Genomic DNA, 24,164 nt, shown 5'->3' with positions numbered 1-24,164 from the left:
CTAGACAGGTCTTGATAAACTGAATTTTGAATTTTCACAAATGACTGTTTGGAAGTATAAGGAATACAGGCCATTTTTTACAGTAGAAAAATACAGTATTATCAATGCAAAGTGCTTTATGATTTCAGTTGCTTTTTGGAGGTAGGCAACAGCCAGTGAAAATCAGGGTTAAAATAGACTTACTAACACATTAAGACTACAAACCAAAGAAATATAAGATTCTTTTTGTTAAAGTATGTTGCTGATATCACCAGAGCAGATACCTGGATGATTTTGTACACAATATGGTACAAATGAATTTTCACTGTGGGAAGTACCCATGTGCTTATAAAACAAAATAATCAAGGAAAGACTCTCAGGAATTTAGTGGACACAATTTCACAGCAGCAGCAGCTGTGAGAAAAAAAAAAAAAATCAGGACCCTGATCAGTGCCAGCAAAGCCTTGTGATGAAAGTGGTTGGTCAGTGGAGTGTACCTCCAAGTGGCAAATGTCCAGGAACAAGTTACAAAGGGATACTACTGCGATGACTCCAAATGACAGCTGACTTTTCTATGAATACTTTGGAGGATTTAGGGGTCAGCAGCATGATAACTTTAGGCTACTACAGTAAACATGGGGAAAAATATTCAGTACCTTGGTGACTTTTCCATCTGGTAACTCTACACACAGTGGCCTCTTAGACACTCAAAGTTGAACTCTAATGTGAAAACCACTAACTCTGGCAGAAGCTGGAAATAATGGTGGAGCAAAGAGGAGGCACCGGGCAGTGGGACAAGGGAGGAGGCTGAAAGCAGATGCAACGGTAGTGGTATGTTAAGAATCTTAAGCTATATGTTGGGTTCATGGTTTTAAGGTTTTTGTGCTTCATAACTTACATGTTGCATGTATTAATTTTTTTGCATGTTTCAAATAATAAATAAATTTGAAAATAAAAGAAATAGAAAGGAGTTGAAAGTGAGCATGTGGACTTAAGAGTTAATGAAAGGCAAAAGCAAAGGAAATAATTAGATGTAAACATGATCCTGTTTTCCCAAGAGAGCCTCAGTTTCCACTTATTGTCTCAGTGTAAGTATTAATAAAGTAAGAGTGCCCCCATTTACTCTCAAAATTGTCCAATTTTTAATGTTTATCCCATAAGATTTCTGCCCCTTGGAACAGAACCAAGACCATGACAGATTTCACTCTCATGATTAGGCTGTGTTTTATGGCATAGTTGCTTTTATTAAAAAAAAAAAAAAAAAAAAACTATCTGGGATGGACCACCTTAAACAAGTGAGCCCTTAAAAGGGACAGGCCTCTTTTTGAAGAAAGAGATTTGAAGTATTTGAGATATGCTACAAGGGAGATTTTTCATTCTGTGTTAGGACAGAAGGAGTCATGTGCAAGGAATGTAGTCAGCCTCTAAGTTTTGAGAATGGCTCTTGGCTGGCAGCTAATAGGGTAGGGGGACCACAGTCCCATAATCACAAGGAACTGAATTCTGTCACAACTATGTTACCTTGGAAGAAAACCCTGACCCCCTAATGAGACTACAGCACTAGCCAACACCTTTACTTCAGCCTTGTAAGATCTGGGATGTCTGGGATATGCTGGGCCCAGACTTCTGACCTACAAAACTGTGAGCTCACAAAGCAGCTAGGTTTGTTGTATTTGTTACAAGGCAACTGACCACAAATGTGGTTAAGCTAGAAATACTTGAATATTCAAATTTTAGTTTCAAACTCTATGGTATGAAAAAAGAAGTAGCAGAAAAAGAAATTTTAAGTCAAAAAAGGCACAGATTTCAAAGGTAGAATCAATCAAGTTGCTAAAGGCTACATTAATGATCCTGAAAAAATATAGAGATATTTAAGAAACAAAGGTTTTTCTGAGAACTACAAACGCTTAGACTGAGCTGATGACAAACAGCCACCCATGTTTTACTTGCAAAATTGGACATTTCAAGTTTGTGGTTTGTGTGTCTAGCAAGAAATATTTCCATTTGATCATGGAAAAACTCTAAGTCAGTCATACATCCAATCTGTAGTAACTTGAAAAAAAATAAAATGTACTTATAACAGTATATAGTATAGTATGTTACCAAGTTCATGTTATTAAATATGGTTATATTCATATTTGTGTTTATGCTTTTAACTTGAAGGATATAACTAAGACATAAAAGGATGTAATCCCTTATTTTAAAAAAAGAACCTAAAATTATACTCCTCCTATTTAAATGCTTCTGTAAGTCTGCTCTAATAGTCGTATGAGGAAGACAGCTATCTAAAAGTAAAAATAAAATACTATTTGATAAATACTGCAAGAAATATATAATCCCACTATCAGAGGAATAAAAAAACAATGGAAGTAACAACTAAATTTCTCTTTAGAACTCCAGGAATCCTATAAAGAACAGGTGAATTTGGAGCTGCATCTTTAAGCACTGTCTATAGCACCTGTTAAGTGTTTAAACACTCAACTCACTGAAAATCTGATGCTCCTTGAATGTGCTAAGCCCTTCACAAATCCTTGCTTTGGCACAATTTTTTTTTCTACATTTCTTATTAACATTTCCTATCTTCTTAGTTTTTCAAATTTCTTCTAGCTCATGGAAAGTTATAGTTTTCACAGAACTAATATATTTCAAACTCTTCTGGAAGCCTGCAGCTTTCCATCAAGAGTTAATGTCTATGTCTCTTCTTAAAACCGAGCAGCACTTTGCGACTGCCTCAACCAATGGACTATGGCTCAGGTAACACAATGTGAAATCCAAGGCTATATTAGAAAAATGCTATGTACTTCCACCCTGTTTACTTGGGACCTTAGATCTTAGGACCCACCTACCATGTTATGAGGAAGTTCAAGCAGCCTGTGAAGAGGTTCCTATATAGAAGACCCAGGGTTAAAAGCAAAGTCGCTCAGTCATGTCAAACTCTTTGTGACTCCATGGACTATACAGTCATGGAATTCTCCAGGCAAAAATAGATGGTATGGGGAGGGAGGTGGGAGAGGGGTTCAGGATTGGGAACACATGTACACCCATGGCAGATTCATGTTGATATATGGCAAAACCAATACAGTATTGTAAAGTAAAATAAAGTAAAATATATATATATTAGAGTGGGTAGCCGTTCCCTTCTCTAGGGGATCTTCCCAGCCCAGAGATCAAACCCAGGTCTCCCATACTACAGACGGATTCTTTATCAGCTGAACCACCAGAGAAGCTCATAGAAGGCCCAAGGCCCTTTCAAATCAACAGCCAGCACCAACTAGACAGAGAGTGAGTGAGTACCTTGAAAGCTGGTCCTTTAATCACTATTTGACCTGTTCCAAGAAAGCAGCCATAGTTCATTCCTACCAAGCACTGCACAAAATACAGTTCACTGAGTAAAATAAACGTTGTTTTAAGCCACTAAATTTGGGGGCTCTGTTATAATAATAAATACTTGGAACATTATCCTTAAAGATGCAGCTCAGAATTGACTGGATAGCTGTGGCAGCAATCCAGTTTATACATTCCCTCAGAAAAAATAATTTACTGAAAAATATTTGATTAAAAATGTTGTCTTAGTTTCAGGTATACAGCAAAGTGATTCAGTTATATATATTAAATTATGGATTATCACAAGGTACTGAATACAGTTCCTTTTGCTATATAGTAGGCCCTTGTTTATCTGTTTTATACAAGTATGTGTCCTAAGTTGCTTCAGTCATGTCCAACTCTTTGTGACTCTATGGACTGTAGCCTGCCAAACTCCTCTATCGTAGTCTGTATCTGTTAATTCCATGCTCCCAATTTACCCTCCTCTTGTCTTTCCCATTTGGTAAACATAAATTTGTTGTCTATGTCTGTGAGTCTGTTTGTATTTTGTAAATAAGTTCACTTGTATCACTTTTTTTTAGATTCCACATTTAAGTGATATCATATGATATTTATCTTTCTCTGTCTGGTTCACTTCACATAGTATGATAATCTCTAAGTCCACTCATGTTACTGCATCTCACCTTATTTCATTCTTTTTTATGGCTGAGTATTGATGCTGGGAGGGATTGGACAGGAGGAGAGGGGAGGACAGAGGATGAGATGGCTGGATGGCATCACTGACTTGATGGATGTGAGTCTGAGTGAACTCCGGGATTTGGTGATGGACAGGGAGGCCTGGCGTCCTGCGATTCATGGGGTCACAAAGAGTCAGACATGACTGAGGGACTGAACTGAACTGATGATGTAGAAAAAAAGGAACCTTCCTCCACTGCCTGTGGGTAATTGGTGTGGCCACTAAGGAAAACAGTATGGAGGTTCCTTAAAACACTGAAAATACAGTTGCCATATGATCCAGAAATCCCAATCCTAAGACTATATCCAGAAAAAATGAAAACTCTAATTTGAAAATATATATGTATCCGATTGCCCATAGAAGTACTATTGTCAGTAACCAAGACATGGAAGGAACCCAAGTGTCCATCAACAGATGAATGGATAAAAAAATTGTTATATATATATATATAGTTGTATACAAATTGAGTTCAGTTGCTCAGTCATGTCTGACTCTTTGCGACCCCATGAATCGCAGCATGCCAGGCTCCCTGTCCATCACCAACTCCCAGAGTTCACTCAAACTCACTTCCATAGAGTCGGTGATGCCATCTAGCCATCTCATCCTCTGTCGTCCCCTTCTCCTCCTGCCCCCAATCCCTCCCAGCATCAGAGTCTTTTCCAATGAGTAACTCTTCGCATAAGGTGGCCAAAGTACTGTAGTTTCAGCTTTAGCATCATTCCTTCCAAAGAACACCCAGGACTGATCTCCTTTCGAATTGACTGGTTGGATCTCCTAGCAGTCCAAGGGACTCTCAAGAATCTTCTCCACAGTTCAAAAGTATCAATTTTTTGCACTCAGCCTTCTTCACAGTCCAACTCTCACATCCACACATGACTACTGGAAAAACCATAGCCTAGACTAGATGGACCGTTTTTGGCAAAGTAATGTTTCTGCTTTTCAATATGCTATCTAGGTTGGTCATAACTTTCCTTCCAAGGAGTAAGCGGCTTTTAATTTCATGGCTGCAGTCACCATCTGCAGTGATTTTGGAGCCCAAAAATATAAAGTCTGACACTGTTTCCACTGTTTCCCCATCAATTTGCCATAAAGTGATGGGACCAGATGCCATGATCTTAGTTTTCTGAATGTTGAGCTTTAAGCCAACTTTTTCACTCTCTTCTTTCACTTTCAAGAGGCTTTTTAGTTCCTCTTCACTTTCTGCCATAAGGGTGGTGTCATCTGCATATCTGAGGTTATTGATATTTCTCCTGGCAATCTTGATTCCAGCTTGTGCTTCTTCCAGCCTAGCGTTTCTCATGATGTACTCTGCATAGAAGTTAAACAAGCAAGGTGACAATATACAGCCTTGTACAGTTCAGTTCAGTTCAGTAACTCAGTTGTGTCCGACTGTTTGTGACCCCATGAATTGGAGCACGCCAGGCCTCCTTCTCCATCACCAACTCCTGGAGTTCACTCAGATTCACGTTAATCGAATCAGTGATGCCATCCAGCCATCTCATCCTCAGTCGCCCCCCTTTTCCTCCTGTCCCCAACCCCTTCCAGCATCAAAGTCTTTTCCAATGAGTCAACTCTTCGCATGAGGTGGCCAAAGTACTGGAGTTTCAGCTTTAGCATCATTCCCTCCAAAGAAATCCCAGGGTTGATCTCCTTCAGAATGGACTGGTTGGATCTCCTTGCCGTCCAAGGGACTGTCAAGAGTCTTCTCCAACACTACAGTTCAAAAGCATCAATTCTTCAGCACCCAGCCTTCTTCACAGTTCAACTCTCACATCCATACATGACTACTGGAAAAACCATAGCCTTGACTAGACGGACCTTAGTCAGCAAAGTAATGTCTCTGCTTTTCAACATACTATCTAGGTTGGTCATAACTTTTCTTCCAAGGAGTAAGCGTCTTACAGCCTTGAGGTACTCCTTTTCCTATTTGAAACCAGTCTGTTGTTCCATGTCCAGTTCTAACTGTTGCTTCCTGATCTGCATATAGGTTTCTCAAGAGGCAGGTCAGGTGCTCTGGTATTCCCATCTCTTTCAGAATTTTCCACAGTTTGTGGCAGAAATAGATGTTTTTTCTGGAATTCTCTTGCTTTTTCCATGATCCAGCAGATGTTGGCAATTTGATCTCTGGTTCCTCTGCCTTGTCTAAAACCAGCTTGAACATCTGGAAGTTCATGGTTCATGTATTGCTGAAGCCTGGTTTGGGGAATTTTGAGCATTACTTTACTAGCATGTGAGATGAGTGCAAGTGTGCAGTAGTTTGAGCATTCTTTGGCATTGCCTTTCTTTGGGGTTGGAATGAAAACTGACCTTTTCCAGTCCTGTGGCCACTGCTGAGTGTTCCAAATTTGCTGGCATATTGAGTATAGCACTTTCACAGCATCATCTTTCTGGATTTGAAATAGCTCCACTGGAATTCCATCACCTCCACTAGCTTTGTTTGTAGTGATGCTTTCTAAAGCCCAGTTGACCTCACATCCAGGATGTCTGCCTCTAGGTGAGTGATCACATTATCATGATTATCTTGGTTGTGAAGATCTTTTTTGTACAGTTCTTCTGTGTATTCTTGCCATCTCTTCTTAATATCTTCTGCTTCTGTTATGTCCATACCATTTCTGTCTTTTAACGAGCCCATTTTTGCATGAAATGTTCCCTTGGTATTTCTAATTTTCTTGAAGAGATCTCTAGTCTTTTCCATTCTGTTGTTTCCCTGTATTTCTTTGCATTGGAATACGAGGAAGTCTTTCTTGTTCAGTTGTGTCCAATTCTTTGTGACCCCATGGACTGCAGTGCACCAGGCTTTCCTGCCCATCACCAAGTCACAAACCTCTGGCCATAGTTCCTTATGCACTCTGACTATCAGATCTAATCCCTTGAATCTATTTGTCACTTCCAGTGTATAATCATAAGGGATTTTATTCAGGTCAAACCTGACTGGTCTAGTGGTTTTCCCTACTTTCTTCAATTTAAGTCTGAATTTGGCAATAAGGAGTTCATGATCTGAGCCACACTCAGCTCCCAGTCTTGTTTTTGTGAACTGTATAGAGCTTCTCCATCTTTGGCTGCAAAGAATATCATCAATCTGATTTTGGTTTTGACCATCTGGGGATGTCCATGTGTAGAGTTGTCTCTTGTGCTGTTGGAAGAGGGTGTTTGCTATGACCATTGCCTTCTCTTGGCAAAACTCTGTTAGCCTTTGTCCTGTATCATTTTGTACTCCAAGGCCGAACTTTCCTGTACTCCAGGTATCTCTTGACTTCCTACTTTTGCATTCCAGCCCCCAATGATGAAAAGGACATCTTTTTTTGGTTGTTAGTTCTAGAAGATCTTGTAGGTCTTCATAGAACCATTCAACTTCAACTTCTTAAGCATTACTGGTTGGGGCATAAACTTGGATTACTGTAATATTGAATGGTTTGCCTTGAAAATGAACAGAGATTATTTGTTGTTTTTGAGATTGCACCCAAGTACTGCATTTCAGACTCTTTTGTGGCATATGAGGGCTACTCCATTTCTTCAAAGGGATTCTTGCCCATAGTAGTAGATATAATGGTCATCTGAATTAAATTCACCTGTTCCAGTCCATTTGAGTTCACTGATTCCTAAAATGTTGTTCACTCTTGCCATCTCCTGTTTGACCACTTTCAATTTACCCATGAACAATCTACATATAGTTGCTGTTTAGTCGCTAAGTCATGTACGACTCTTTTGCAACCCCATGGACTGCAGCCCACCAGGCTCCTTCTGTCCATGGGATTTTCTAGGCAACAATACTCAAGTGCATTGCCATTTCCTTCTCCAGGGGATCTTCCTGACCCAGGGATCAAACCTATGTTTACTCTATTCACAGGTGGATTCTTTATCACTGAGTCACCAGGGAAGCCTATATATATATACATTCTTTATAATGTTACAGTTCTAAGGTAAATTCACTTTTTTTCCTCTCTCTTTGCTCTTCTTCCACTTGATTTGTATCTCTTCTGCAGCTCTTATCACATGGTATTTTATTTTTGCTTTTGAATAACTGTCTTCCTAATTTGAGATCCTCAAATAGCTTCAAATAGGAACTATTTCATTATGTCTATCTAATGCCTGATACAGTGAAAAGAACATATAAGGTATGTACTTAGTAAGAGCTTGTTGATCTTCTGAAATAAAGGCTGAATTAACAAAGAAATGAGAGAAAGATCATGTGATTGTAGTGCTGAAATGGTCATTATTTTTGTTTGCCCAGAGGCTTTCCTGTGAGTCCTCCCTTCTCTTTGTAGATTCCACTGCTTTAAACACACAGAACAAGGCCGCATGCTAAGATGCTTCAGTAGTGTCAAGGCTGGTCCGGTTATAAACCAATGTTCCCACCAACAGTCTTGATTGAAGTTTACTGTTTTTCAGACTCTTTCTCCTGGATACTTGAAATGACTGGAGACAAGACTACTGAGGGATATTAAAGGCTAGTTATCTTAAGTGAGCTCTCTAGTCTATGGGTCAGCAAAACTACCCTGTAAAGGCTCAGAAATAAATATTTTCAGCTTTGTAGGCAAAGCTCTCTGCAAACAATTCTGTCACTATAATCCCATCATTGTAGCACTAAAGCAACCACATGCGATACATAAATGAATGGGTGGAAGTATGTTTCTGTAAAACTTTATTTATGATCACTGAAATTTGATTCTCATATAATTCTTCTGTGTCACAAAGTAGTATTATCTTTAGTTTTCTAATTATTAAAAACTTAAGCAAAACAAAATCTTATTAGCTTGCAGGCAATGGTTGTTTGGTGTTTGTACCATAATTTTCAGGCTACAGATTTAGAGAGAAGCTTTGCTAGGTCCTGCAGCTGAGTCCCCCAAGCTACCTGACCCTGCTCCAAGAGCTCCGATTATGTGAGCACATTAGCAACCTTTAAACCAGTCTTTCTATTTGCTTATTTGTTTAATTGCTTATTTGAGTTGATGTGAGTTTTTTGTACATTTTTGACCAAAAGACACCAGTGCACACAAGACCATGTGATTAATTTTACAAGAAAAGAACTATAACATGCAGTTAAAACAAAACAAAACAAAAAAAAAACCCTTCATAGTTTAAAAGAAAACCATGTCTCTAAATATGGAGTGTAAAACAGCTTGAAGAACACTAATTATTTTGTTTCAATTAACTCTAATAAAATTGAAAGTAGCAAGTGTGCCTAATAACATTTACCATCGAGGTCTCAAAAAAAAAAAATGTTGAATGGGTGTATTTTGGAAGTAGAAGTTTCAATAAAAATTAAAAATCTCCTAAGTGAGGTTTTAGAAATTGGATTATCAGAGCAAACCTTCAGGTATGAGCAAATTGACTAGGTTTCTATGCTAAATTATGCAATTCACGGTTGAGAAATAATTCTGGAAAACAAATTTAAATATAATTTGAACTTAATGATGGCTTCATTACCACACTGTTAAAAGCTACAAGAGATGCTTTTAGTCAAATTACTTTTTGTGGTGCATTAATGAAAACACACACACAATTCAGTTAGGCGCCTGACTGCTCTATCCCACGTTTCCACTGTTTATAGACAGACCAGGAGTCAGTTATCCAGCCGCACGTAAACACTAGGCACTAGCCAAAGGGCATGAGATTCAATTCTGTAAATAGGCTTGTCTTTCAAAACAAGTGTGCATACCCATCCACACATATAGCAATTTTCTAGGTGTTCACATAGAAACACGCAAAATTATAAAATAAATATTTTAGCATATCTATTATAACCATGAATTGGTTATAATTCTTAAAATTACTTTTAATATTTTAATTTTGTGAAAACCCTCCTTGGTAACTGCACACTATGTAAATAACAAATATCAAGGAGCTCTTTAATGGTAACAAATGTCTGTCTTGTTTGTTACTTGCTGTGAGTCATATGTGGGTGATTTGGTATTTCATTAAATTTTTTTTTTTCATGTCACTAATTTTGTGTTGAAACCAAAAAACAAACATCTATGAGAAGCATGAGGGATACTTGAGTCTACCCAGTTTGTTTTTAGGTCAATCTTCTGCCCCTACTAGAGTCTAGGATTTTTTTCCCCATTTCTGATATTTTTATGCTCATGACTCATCTGTTCTAACACTTTTACATAAATAGATTTTGTCTCCTGGAGGCTATGAATTATGCCCCTTGCTTAAATTTTCCCAAGGGCCCCTGATTCAGTTTATCCTTTTCTCTACAGCTAATAGGATGGCTGAGTTTAAGGCAACATTCTATGGCTTTAACTTTAATTATAAAATGTATTTATGCCTGGGTACACACACAGAGTTGCCTTTAAGAAAAAAAATAAGATTTTGAGGTCCCTTTAAGCTTTTCTGGAAGATCATTTAAATGGCTGTCATTTCTACTTTTTCAGCTTGTTCATCAAATTAGGAAAATATTTGAGTGAGAAAATTAAATCCTTATTTATGTTCATACTTTCAAAACTGCCCATAGGCAGCATTAAATAACTACATTTTTTTCTTGAATATATGCACATGGATATTTTTATCTTAAACTTTCTCTAGTTTAAAAAATTTAAAATTCATATTTATGTAGACAGATTTCAATTTTATATACATCAAATCATATTAAAAAGATTAAAAACAGGGATAGCTGCATTTAGCAATGCCCATATTATGAGCAACTCACACATGAAAATACCAAACATAAAAAGAACAATTTTCAAAATTCTTTTTACTTCTTCTGTCACTTTAAGGTCACTGCTTCCACTGTGCCTATATCTAGAAGCTCTTGGAAAATAGTAATATCCCTTTTCTTGGCCTGTCTTGCAAATTCATTAATAGTTTAATTATTTCCCCCTTTTTTCTTAATCAAAGAAATACATGGTGTATACAGGTGGGCTTCCCTTTCTATCATCAGTCATAACTTAGTGTATACTACTTTATATATATATGTCGTATATGTTAATTAATTTGATTTCTGTGGTGTATCAGTGAAAGCACCTGCACATTCAGTCAAGCATTTAACTGTTCTATTTAGCAGCTCTACCATGTATAGACCTGGGACAAGTTATCTGATTGCATATTATACTTATGACTATGTCATGTACAGATATGTGTACATTTATATAAAGCCTATATGTGATAGATAATTAGCTGAAATCCAGAGTCAGCCTCCCAAGGTTTAAATTCTAATTCCACCAATTCTTAAACTTGCAAAATTGAGAAAGTTACTTAACTGCTTTGTACCTCAGTGTCCTCCTTGGTGAAGCTGGATGCTAATAGCACCTTACCTTCCTGTGTAGGGGGATTAGATGATTTCATACGAGACAGACACCTAGAACGGGACCTGGCACACTGTTTGCACTCGATAAGTGTTTGGTTATTATTGTCTTAACTCCTTAATTTCTTCTGCTAAGTTTTCCAATTCTCCTAACCACATTAAGAAAACATCTCCTAACAACATTAAGAAACACAAACACAAATGACACTGGGCCATCACCATTAAAAAAAAAACCCTCTAATATGCCATTTTAGAAACTTTGCCCTACTACCCACCTACCTCTTTATTATTCTATTAATATACATTTTGAATTCTAGATAACAATTCTAATTTAATTCAGCTTTTCTGAATAATCTAATTCAATTCTAATTCTAATTCAGCTTTTCTTTCTCTTGCTGACTCTTGGTTCAGCTGAGTCAACATACCCCACATTGAAAAAAATCATTAGCAACTGCACTTTCCCTACATACCCATCCCTGTTCTAGGCTTCACTCTAGACTCTGAGATGGAACAGCCTGATTAAAATGGATCATCTTTGAATCCTTCCTTCTCCTCATTTCTCATATGGAAAAGGTCAAAAGCCTCTACCAAGTCTCCCCCTACCAAATATCTACCAAACCTTCCAGTTGGTTTCATCACCACTATCAAGATCCTAGACCAGGACCAGTCAAGGTCAAGACTACGGGAATCTCCTGAAGTTTCCCTCCATTTATCCAGGCTCATTTCCTGGATAACTCATTCTTCATGTCAGCAGAGTGAGCTTTCCAAAATGCTCCCTGTTACTCCATCGATTATAAGCTTTTAAAGGCTTTCTATTACTCTTGGAATAACAGTCAAAACTGTCAACAAAACTGACAGCACCATCAGGGCCTTTGGTCTTTCTATCTCACATCTTCATGGTCCTGCCAACTATTTTCTTCTGTTTCCCCCAAAATACAGACAACTCTCTATCCTCTGCCTCTGTTGGCAGCACTGTTGTTCACCCTCTCTACCACTGAATCCCATTTCACCCTGCCTATCTCCTAGCCATCTTTTCTCTCTTAAACAGTTTATGCTCTAGGCAGATTCTCCAGCTCATGTTGGGTGGCATTGAAGCACTTTGTATTTCTTCTTTCAGATAATTTAATACTCCTCCAGATAAATTGTTTGTTCTTAAAAAACTGTTTCCTCATCTCACCACCACCCCCAACTCCACTCATTGATTTGTCAGTCTAAATTCTAATTCAGAAGTGAAAATGAAAGTGTTAGTTGCTCAGACATGTCCAACTCTTTGTGATGCCATGGACTGTAGCCCACCAGGAATCTCTGTCCATAGGATTATCTGGCAAGAACACTGGAGTGGATAGCCGTTCCCTTCACCAGGGGATCTTCCTGACCCAGGGATTGAACCCGGGTCTCTCACATCGCAGGCAGATTCTTTACCTTCCGAGCCACCAGGGAATTGTGATTTTTACTTCAGTGCCGAATATATGGAATGGTATCTGGCACAAAGGTGAATAAGAATAAATATCTGTTGTGTTGGGCATATCTGTCAGTCTCTCAGGTCTCTACGGAATGACAGTGCACAACTGCAAAATGTCAGCCAGGAAAGTGTGCAGGAGATTCACCAAGCAAACATAAAGTCTCAATGCATGTTGGAAGGAACCACGTGTGTCACCTGATGAAATAAAGGGGAAGGAATTGCATCCCAGTAGATACTGTGAGGGGCTGCATCTGAGATGGGAGCATAGGTTCACTGGAACCCAGGAGAAAATTCCACCTCAGAGTCAGCTGATATTATAGAGTGATATAGAGGGTGGCATTAGCGGAACATACAAGCAATTAATGGATAAATCCTATTTTATCCCCAGAGCAGCAAGCCAAGCAGTGTTTCTGACCAGGAAAAAAGCAAATATCTCTTCTATATATTAACTTTTAAACAGAACAGAAGCTCTGCTTTTAGGTTTCGCATTGTTACCCCAGATTCATACATGGGGTCCACACATAAAAGCTGTCACAGCATCCTCTCACCCTAAATAGAACTTGACTATGGACTTAATTCCTCCCAAAGGACAGTTCCTCACTCACATTTCCTCCTATTTGAGTGCCTAATCAGGAAACAGAGAACAGAGGAATTCCAGTGGACAATTGTGATCTTCAAACACAGGGACAGTTTGAAAAAGGAAATCAAAAATAAACAGAGGGCTTCCCCGGTGGCTCAGTGGTAAAGAATCCGCCTGCCCCTGCAGGAGACATGGGTTTTGTTCCTGGTCTGGGAAGATTCCACGTTCTGTGGAGCAGCTAAGCCCATGCGCCACATCTGCTAAGACTGAACTCTAGAGCCCAGGAGCCACAGCCACTGGAGCCCGCGCACCTAGAGTCCTCGCTCCGCCATAATGTAGCTGCCGCAGTGAGAAGCTGGAGAACCACACCTAGAGAGTAGCCCCTCGCTCCCACCATTTGCCACAACTAGAGAAAAGCCTGCGCCACAACAAAGACCAAGCACGCCAAAAATAAGCAAATCAAATTATCAAAAAAAAAAAAAAAGTGGTCTCAGGAGAATCAGAATAATGAAGGGAACGTAAGAAAATAGTTTAAAATTTTGTAGTGGACTTTATTACAGAGATAAAAGAAAAAACTGCTTATAAAGTAAGATTGAGATGTTTAAAAGGGGGATGAAAAGAGAACAAGAAAACTTTTGTAGAAGTTAAAATATATTACTGTTAAAGAATAGAAAGTCTATGATATAAATTGCAGGAAATGTCTCAAAATATATTACAAAAGAGAAGATGAGAAACATAAGAGAAAAAAAAATAGGGGCACAATCTAAAAGGTTCAACATGAAAGTTGCTCAATTGTGTTTGAGTCTTTGCAAACCCATGGACTATACAGTCGGTGGAATTCTCCAGGCCAGAATATAAGAGTGGGTAGCTATTCCTTTTTCCAAGGGATCTTCCCAATCAAGAGATCAAACCCAGGTTTTCCACATTGCAGGCAGAGCCACCAGGGAAGCACAAGAACACTGAAGTGGGTAGCCTACCCCTTCTCCAAGGGATCTTTCTGACCCAGGAATTGCAGGGTCTCCAATGCAGGCAGATTATTTACCAGCTGAGCTACCAAGGAATCCTGGTTCAATACCAGGATTGAAAATGTATTGAACAGGTTCAACACCTAACAATAAATACATAGAAAAGAATTAGAAATTATAAAAATTCATATAAAAACATGAAATGTAGTATTAAAGCACATTCAGAAAGTGACATATGTCTAAATTAATAAAATATCTAGACCTAGATAGAGCCTTGTGAAATTTTACAATGTTAAGGGAAAAAGAGATCCTAAAAGTTTCCAGAGAAAGAAAATATACAACATACAAAGGAACAAAAATAAAACTAAAGTAAGCAGGTCAAAATTAGCATAGTACAAATCACATGTAAGGGGTAAAAAACAAAAAAGAGAGGAAATTTGGATCCTCATTGGTGAAGACTGGATGGAGGACTTGAAAATATGAAGACATACGCATGCACTTAAATGTCAAACTGCTTTAAATGAGTCATTTTGCAGGGAACATTAAGTAACTTTAGTTACAAATATCCTGTCAGGCTCTTTCTCAGTTCCCAAGAGTTTTTTCCACTCACCCATTTTCTACCTCATGTATTATCTGAAGATGACTGGAATTACTGTGGGTCTTACATCAATAACCCTTTCCTACTGTGAAGAGGCTATGGGTGTACTAGTCCATGAAAACAGGAGAAAGCCTATACCATGCCCCCTTCGACTTATGGAAATCCAGTTAGCTCAGTGACAGATTCAGAGAGGAGCATGTAAAACTTCAGACACACAAAATTCAGGGGGAGAGTCTCCAGAGATTTCTTATGAAAAGCAGCCTGCCCTCAGGAGAGACACATAAAACAAGCGGTCACTCCCTTTCCCTGGTCAAAAGCCCAAGCGGATAGGAGGCCCAGTGTCTCTAGCCATCTAGCTAACTACCATGGGGATGAAGTCAACACAGAGATCACAGCCAGCAGCATCATGTTCAGTGAAAGAGACAAGAAAACACCTTGAAGACACCCTACCTGCAGTCCTTAAGTAGTGGGTGTCAATCAATTTCTTTATTATTTTAAGGCAATTTGAGTTGAGTGCTCTCTAATTAGCAGCTGAGCTGCTGCACCTTCTGTTGTAGAAGTGGGGGAAGGTCTCTGTTCTATATGCTATCGTGTGGATCCTCTGGTCTCTACTGAGCTGTTTCTTCTCCCAGGCCATGAGCCTTGCTGTGCTGGTGTCTGTTAAGTCAGTCTGATTTGTCAGGCTTCAAGAGCCCTATACTGGAACTCTTACTCAAATTTCACAGCCTCGGTTGCACTCTCATTCTCTGCAGTCTACCTACCACTACTCCAGACTTTTTCAAAACAGTTAGTTTGTCTTGACACTTCTTTACCTGTCTTCCAAAGTGTGTCAAAAATTCTTTATGACATGGGGACCCCAGACAACTTGGAGTGATATTTCAGGTTCTTCCATCTACACATTTTTGTTACTGAGGCTACCCTACTGTTTCCATGCTATGTTGGAAAAAATAGTGAGAAAATTCAATATGTAAAAATTCAATGCACAAAGATACTATCAAGACTATTTATCTCCTCCTTTCTCCTTCTCTCTCTTTCATTTGACTTTTGCTCTTGCCTAAGCTTCTAAACAAAAAAATATCTATATTTCTAAATGATGAGACTGTAACTCTAAAATTTATTATTTTTACTATGTGCACGTGTGCTTAGTCATGGTCGACTCTTTTTGACCCGTGGACAGTGGCCCACCAGACTCCTCTGTCAACGGAATTTTCCAGGCAAGAATCCTGAAGTGGGTTGCCATTTCCTACTCCAGGGTATCTTCCCAACTCAGGGCTCAAGCCTGTGTCTCCTGAATTAGCAGGCAGATTCTTTATCACTGTGCGACCTGGGAAGCACTATTTTTCACTATAGTTTAGACTTTAAGCTCTAATATATGTATCTTGTTCTGATTATGTAAATAAAAACTTCTGGATTTAGGATAGGAAGTAATTTTTTTTTTCTTTTCAGCAAGTTTGGGCTTTCAAGATAATTTTCTTATCGTGGGTTGAGGAAGTGTAATTTGAGACCCCCAAACTGAGCAAAGATCACTATTTTCTAGATTGAATTGCCCTCCCATTGAGTTGGATGCCACTGATCACCAAAGAATGGCAAGGTATTATCTAAGTAGAACTATATTAGTTAAATAACTCAAAAATATTATTATGTTGCATGAGCATCAGTTGTCTCATTAGCAACACTGGATGCTAAACAACAATCAGGAAACAATTTAATTTCTTAAAGATTCAAATGATAAATTCTGTACCCAACAGTTTGATAATCAATTGGAAGGTAGAATTTAAAAAATTCATATATTAAACATCAGAAGCTTATGAGCCTTCTACCTTTTCATCAGTGGTACTTGAAGATATATTTATCAAATTGCCACAGGAAATAAAAAAAGAAAAAGAATCTAGGAAAATGCAATTTAAAAACAGGAAGGTAATATGGGGAATCTTTGGTGATATAAAAATTAAGGGATAGTAGATCAAATCTCTAGTTACTAAAGGTGGGAGGTTAGGAGGAGGAACAACTGGATGAAGGTAATCAAAAGGTACAAATAAGAACACTTACAGATAAAGAGAGAATTTTAAAGGCAGCAAGAAGAAAAAAATAAGAGAAGGAAACCACTATAAAGCCATCAGCAGATTTTTCAGCAGAAAATTTGCAGGTCAGAAAGGAGTGGCGAGATATATTTAAAATACTGAAAGAAAATGAAATCTATAACGTAGGATACTTTACACTCAAGATTATCACTCAGAACTAAAGGAAAGATACAGAGTTTTCCAGACAAGCACAAACTTAAAAAGTGTATCACTACTAAACTGACTTTGCTAGAAATATTAAAGTGTGTCTTTAACTGAAAAATAAACAGCTATAAAAAAAATTAAAAGATGTAGGAAGGGAAAGATCCCACTGGTAAAGGCAAATATATAGTAAAGACAATGGATCAATTACTTAAATAAGCTGATATTAAGGTTAAAAGACAAGTGTAAAATCAACTATCACAACAATAAACAATTAAGGGTTAGACATGAGGATGCAAAGTACAAAATTACAATCACAAAACAGGGCTTCCATGGTGGTCCAGTGGTTAAGAATCCACGTGTCAAGACAGCAAACACAGGTTCAAATCCCTGGTTCAAGAAGATCCCACGTAACTCAGAGCAATTAAGAACATGCACCAACAACTACTGAGTTTATGCACCGCAACTGCCGAGCTCGTGCACCACAGTGAAGATCCAGTATGGTCAAAAATAAATAAATAAATAACAATTTTTAAATGTATGGCAAAAACAAAACATTTAGGGAGTAATAAAAGTATAGATCTCTTGATATGTGTTTGAACTTAAATTACTATAAGCTTAAAATGAGTAGATATAGACCAATATACATGTATTTCATGGTAACCACAAATTAAAAACCTATAATAGATACACAAAAATTAGAAGGAAAAACATAATACAAAAGAAAATCATCAAATCACAAGGGAAGAGACTTAAAAGAATAAAATAATAAAGAAAAACTACAAAAAAACCAGTTCACAGTAATAAAATGGCAATAAGTGCACATCTGTCAATAATCACTGTAAGAGTCAATGGGCTAAATGTTCCATTCAGTATAAGTAGGATGGCTGATTAAATTAAAAACAAACAAACAAACAAGACCCATCTGATGTGCTACCCGTAAGACTCACATCAGAGCTAAAGACACACGCATACTGAAAATAAGGGGATAGAAAAGATACTCCATGCACATTGAAACAAAAAGAAACTGGGGTAGCAATACTCACAACTAACAAAGTAGACTTTGAAATAAAGCAATAAAAAACAAAAAGGAAATTATATAATGATAACTGGGTCAATACAAAAGGATATGCCATTCACAAACATATATGGATCTAATATAGGAGCATTCGAATACATAGAGAAATATTAACAAATATCAAGGGAGAAATTAAAACTGACAGTAGTTAAAAAAAATTTATGGGACTTTAACACACCATATACATCAATGGATAGAATATCCATATAGAAAATCAATAGGCCAACAGTGGTATTGGATGCTGGACTTAGATATCTAAAAGACATTCCATCCAAAAATGCCAGAATACACATTTATTTCAAGTGCATGTGGAAAATTCTCCAGCACAAATCACATGGTAAACCACAAAAAAATTTCAACAAATTTAAGAAGACTGAAATTATATCAAGTATGTTTTCCAGCCATAGCAGTATAAAATTAGAAATCAATTACAGGATGAAAAATGGAAAAAATACAAACAAGTGCAAAATAATAGGTAAATTAAAACATAAAGAGGAAAGAAGGGAATAATTCAAAACAAATGAAAATAAAAACACAACATTCCAAAATCTATGGAACACAACATTCCAAAGACTATGGTACACAGCAAAAGCTGTTCTAAGAGGTCTAAAATGGAAATTTATAGCAATAAAGATCAACCGTAAGAAATAAGAAAAACTCATATTCCTGCCATATAAAGGAATTAGAAAAAGAATAAGCAAAGCCAAAGTCAGCAGAACAAAGGAAATAACAAAGATCAGAGCAGAAATAAATAACAAAAAACAAATAAATAGAATAGGTCAATGAAGCCAAGAGCTGGTTTTATTTTCTTTGAAAAGATAAAACTGATAAGCTTCTAGCCACGCTCATCAAGAAAAAAGAGAGAGAGATGACCCAAAGAAACAAAACTAAAAATAAGAGGAGAGGTTACCACAGATAGCACAGAAATACAAACAATTATAGTACTATGAAATTATACTCCAACACATTAGACAACCTAGAAGAAATGGATAAATTCACAGAAAAATCAAATCTTCCCAGAGGGAACTGGGAAGAAATAGACAATCTGAAAGGACCAATGACTAACATTAAAATTAAATCAGTTAATTAAATCATTTAAATTTTTAAAAATCCTCCCCAACCCCCACCCAAAACAAAAATCCAGTCAGGCATAGACAGTTTCACAGGGGAATTCTACCAAACATTTAAGGGAGAGTTAATACCTATGCTTCACAAACTCTTGAGGAGGAGGGAATGGTTTCAAATTCATTTTAGAAGGCCTGATAACAAAACCAGCAAGAGACAATATTAAGAAAAAAAAGAAAACTTCAGGCAATATCTCTAATGGATATAGATATAAAAGTCCTTAACAAAATATTGACAAATTAAACTCAACAAAACATTAAAAAGGATCATTGTTGTTATTGTTCAGTTGGTAAATCATGTCAGATTATTTGTGACCCTATGAATTTCAGCATGCCAGGTTTCCCTGTCCAACTCATGTCCATTGAGACAGCGATGCCATGCAACCATCTTGTCCTCTGTTGCCCCCTTCTCCTCTTGCCCTCAACCTTTCCCAGCATCAGGGTCTTTTCCAGTTGGTTGGCTCTTCGCATCAGGTGCCCAAATTATTGGAGCTTCAGCTTCAGCATCACATTTTCCAGTAAATATTCAGGGTTAATTTCCTTTAGGACTGATAGGTTTGATCTCCTTATTGTCCAAGGGACTCTCAAGAGTCTTCTCCAGCACCACAAGTCAAATCAATTCTTCAGCAATCAGCCTTCTTTATGGTTGTAAACTCTCACATCCATACAGAACTACTGGAAAAACCTTAGCTTTGACTATGTATACATTTGTTGGCAAAGTAATGTCTCTATTTCTTAATCTGCTGTCTAGGTTTGTCATAGCTTTTCTTCCAAAGGAACAGCTTCTTTTAATTTTGTGGTTGTCAAGGAATAAAATCTGTCGCTGTTTCCATTGTTTCCCCATCTATTTGTCATGAAGCAATAGGGCCAGATTCCATGATTTTCATTTTTGAATGCTGAGTTTTAAGCCAGTTTTCTCACTCTCCTCTATCACCATCATCAAGAGGCTCTTTAGTTCTTCTTCCCTTTCTGCCATTAAAGTGGTATCATCTGGATATCTGATATTATTGATATTTCTCCTGTCAATCTTGATTCCAGCTTGTGAGTCAACCAGCCTGGAATTTTGCATGATGTACTCTAGATATAAGTTAAATAAGCAGGGTAATTATACACACCCTTGACATACTCCTTTTTCAATTTTGAACCAGTTCATTGTTCCATGTCTACTTCTAAATATTGCTTCTTGACTGACCTGCATACAGGTTTCTCAGGAGACAAGTAAGATGGTCTGGTTTTCTCATCTCTTTAAGAATTTGTTGTGATCCACACAGTCAAGGCTTTAGCATGGTCAATGAAGCAGATGTTTTTTGACAATTCCCTTGCTTTCTCTATGATCCAGTGGATGCTGGCAATTTGAACTCTGGTTCCTCTGCCTTTTCTAAATCCAGCTTGAACATCTGGAAGTTCTTTGTTCATGTACTGTTGAAGCCTAACTTGAAGGATTTTGAGCATAATCTTGCTACCATGTGAAATGAGTATAATTGCATGATAGTTTTGAACATTCTTTGGCATTGCCTTTCTTTGGGATTGGAATGAAAACTGATCTTTTCCAGTCCCTGTGGCCACTGCTGAGTTTTCCAAATTTGCTGGCATATTGAGTGCAGCACTTTAACAGCACCATCTTTTAGGATTTGAAACAACTCCACTGGAATTCTATTGCCTCCACTAGTTTTGTTCCTAGTAATGCTTCCCAAGGCCCACTTGACTTCACATTCCAGTATGTCTGGCTCTATCTAGGTGAGTGACAACACCATTGTGGTTATCTGGGTCATTAAGACCTTTTTTGTACATTTATGTGTATTCTTGCCACCTCTTGTTAATCTCTTGCCATTTATCTCCTTTATTTTGCTCATCTTTGCATCAGGTGGTCACTTGGTATCTCCAATTTTCTTAAAGAGATCTCTAATCTTTCCCATTCTATTGCTTTCCTCTATTTCTTTGCCTTGTTCACTTAAGAAGGACTTCTTATCTCTCCTTGGTATTCTCGGGAACTCTGCTTTCAGTTGGGTTTATTTTTCCCCTTTCTCCTTCACCTTTCCATTCTCTTCTTTTCACAGCTATTTGTAAGCCTCCTCAGACAACCACTTTGCCTTGTTGCATTTCTTTTTCTTGGGGGTGGTTTTGGTCACCACCTCCCATTCAACATTATGAACCTCTGTGCATAGTTCTTCAGGCACTCTGTCTACCGGACCTAGTCCCTTGAATCTATGCAATGACAAAGTGGGATTTATCCCAGAGATGCAAGAATGGTTCAATATCTGAAACTCAACAAAATAAAGAATAAAAATAAAATTATCGTGTCAATAGATACAGAAAAAATATTTGAGAAAATTCAACATTCATCCATGATAAAAACTCTTAACAAATTTGATGTAGAGGGAACATATCTCAACATAATAAAGGACATGACAGGTTTATGACAAACTCACAAGTAATGTCATACTCAATGTTCAAAAACTATAAACTGTTCCTTTAGGATCAGGAACAAGACAGACAGGCTCACTCTGACCACTGTTATTCAACACTGTATTGGAAGTCCTAATCACAGCAATCAGGTAAGTAAATAAAACAAAAGGCATCCATGTTAGAAGGGGAAAAGTAAAACTGTCACTATGTGCCAATGAAATGACACCATATACAGGAGACTCTAAAGTTTACACCAAAAAGTTATCACAAAAAGTGAATTAATTAAAGTTGTAGAATATAGGATTCATACACAGAAATCTGTTTCATCTCTATACACTAATAATGAATTATCAGAAAGAGTAAGGAAGAAAATAAGCCTGTTCAAAACCACTTTTAAGAAAGTCAAATACTCACTAATAAATCTAATCCAGGAGGTCAAAAGACCTATCGTTTGAAAAAATATAAGCTACCAATGAAGGAAATTGAAGATAAAACATAAATGGAAAAATATCCCAGGTTCATGGATTAGAAGAATTAATACAATTGAAAAATTCATACCACTCATAAAAAATCTACAGATTTAATGAAATCCCTATTGAAATAACCATGACATTTTTTACAGACCTAGAACAATAATGCTAATTGTTTACAACCACAAAGACTTCAAATAGCCAAAGCAATCTTGAGAGGAACACACACACACACAACTGAGGGTATCACATACCCTGATTTCAGACTATACTTGAAACCACACTAATCGAAACAGTAAGGTACTGGTACAAAAACAAACACATAGATCAAGAAAATAAGATAAAGAGCCTTAAAATAAACTCATACACATACTGTGAATTAGTCTATGATACAAATGCCAGGAATACACAAAGGGGAAAAGACAGTCTCTCCAATAATTGGTGCAAAGAAAACTGGACAGCTGTATGTAAAAGAATTTCTTAAAGAGATGAGAATACCTCTATGCAAGTCAAGAAGCAACAATTAGAACCAGACATGGAACAATAGAATGGTTCAAAATTGGAAAAGGAGTACATTAAAGCTATATATTGTCACTCTGCTTATTTAATTTATATGCAGAGTACATCATGTGAAATGCCAGGCCGGATGAAGCACAAGGTGAAGTCAAGATTGCCAGGAGACATATCAATAACCTCAAATATGCTGATGACACCACCCTTATGGCAGAAAGTGAAGAGGAACAAAAGAGCCTTTTAATGGTGAAAAAGGAGAGTGAAAAAAACGGCTTAAAACTCAGCATTCAGAAAACTAAGATCATGACATCTGGTCCCAACACTTCATGGCAAGTAGATGAGGAAACAATGAAAACAGTGATAGACTTTATTTTCTTGGGCTCCAAAATCACTGCCGATGGTAACTGCAGCCATAAAATTAAAAGATGCTTGCTCCTTGGAGAAAAGCTAAGACCAACCTAGACAGCATATTAAAAAGCAGAGACATTACTTTGCTGACAATGTCGATATAATCAAAGCTATGGTTTTTCCAGTAGTTGTGTAAGGATGTGAGAGTTGGACCATAAAGAAGGCTGAGCCCTAAGAATTGATGTTTTCACACTATGGTGTTGAAGACTCTTGAGAATTCCTTGGACTGCAAGGAGATCAAACCAGTCAATCCTTAAGGAAATCAACCCTGAATTTTCATTGGATGGGCTGATGATGAATCTCCAATACTTTGGCCACTGATGTGAAGAACTGACTCATTGGAAAAGACCCTGATGATGGGAAAGATAGAAGGCAGGAGAAGGGGATGACAGAGGATTAGATGGTTAGATGGCATCACCAACTCAATGGATATGATTTTGAGAAAGTTATGGGAGATGGTGAAGCTACGGAAACCTGGAGTGCTGCAGTCCACGGGGTCACAAAGAATCTGAAACAACTGAGCAACTGAACAACAACAAATATGTAAAATAATGAAATGAGAACATTTTTTCACCCTGTATCTCAAACTCAAAACCTGTTAAAAAAATAAACGTAAAACTAGAAACTGTAAAATGCCTAGAAGAGGTTATAGGGAGAATACCCTCTGATTATAGGTCTTAGCAATAAATTTTTTTGGTAAATGTTTCATCAGGCAAGGAAAACAAAACCAAAAAATAAACAAATGGGACACATCAAACTGAAAAGCTTTTGAAGTATGAAAGAAGTCATCAACAAAACAAAAAGGTAACCTATTGAATAGGAGTAGAAATTTTGCATTTACAACAACATGGATGGAACTGGAGGGTATTATGTCCAGTAAAGCATATGCAGTACATTTTCACTTAAATATGGAACCTGTAGAAATAAAACTAATGAACAAACATAACAAAACAGAAGCAGATACACAGAGAATAAACTAGTGGTTACCATGGGGGAGAGGGTTGACGGAAGATGAAAGTTAGGGAAAGGGGATTAGAGTTACAAACTACTGGG

General features: G+C 37.4%; 1 long non-coding RNA gene across 1 annotated transcript in view; it reads left to right on the top strand.

Annotated features, from left to right (window-relative positions):
- The first annotated feature begins 544 nt into the window (after nucleotides 1-544).
- The window catches only part of LOC138422485 (uncharacterized), a 103,560-nt gene continuing 79,940 nt past the window's right edge, over nucleotides 545-24,164 (top strand). Inside the window, exon 1 of the long non-coding RNA XR_011249889.1 lies at nucleotides 545-810. This is a non-coding gene — a long non-coding RNA (uncharacterized lncRNA). The remainder of the gene's footprint in view (nucleotides 811-24,164) is intronic.

The sequence above is a fragment of the Ovis canadensis genome, chromosome 17 (genome assembly GCF_042477335.2).
Source record: "Ovis canadensis isolate MfBH-ARS-UI-01 breed Bighorn chromosome 17, ARS-UI_OviCan_v2, whole genome shotgun sequence".
In the NCBI taxonomy this organism is placed as follows: Eukaryota; Metazoa; Chordata; class Mammalia; order Artiodactyla; family Bovidae; genus Ovis; species Ovis canadensis.
This window is presented reverse-complemented; position numbering and strand designations above follow the sequence as displayed.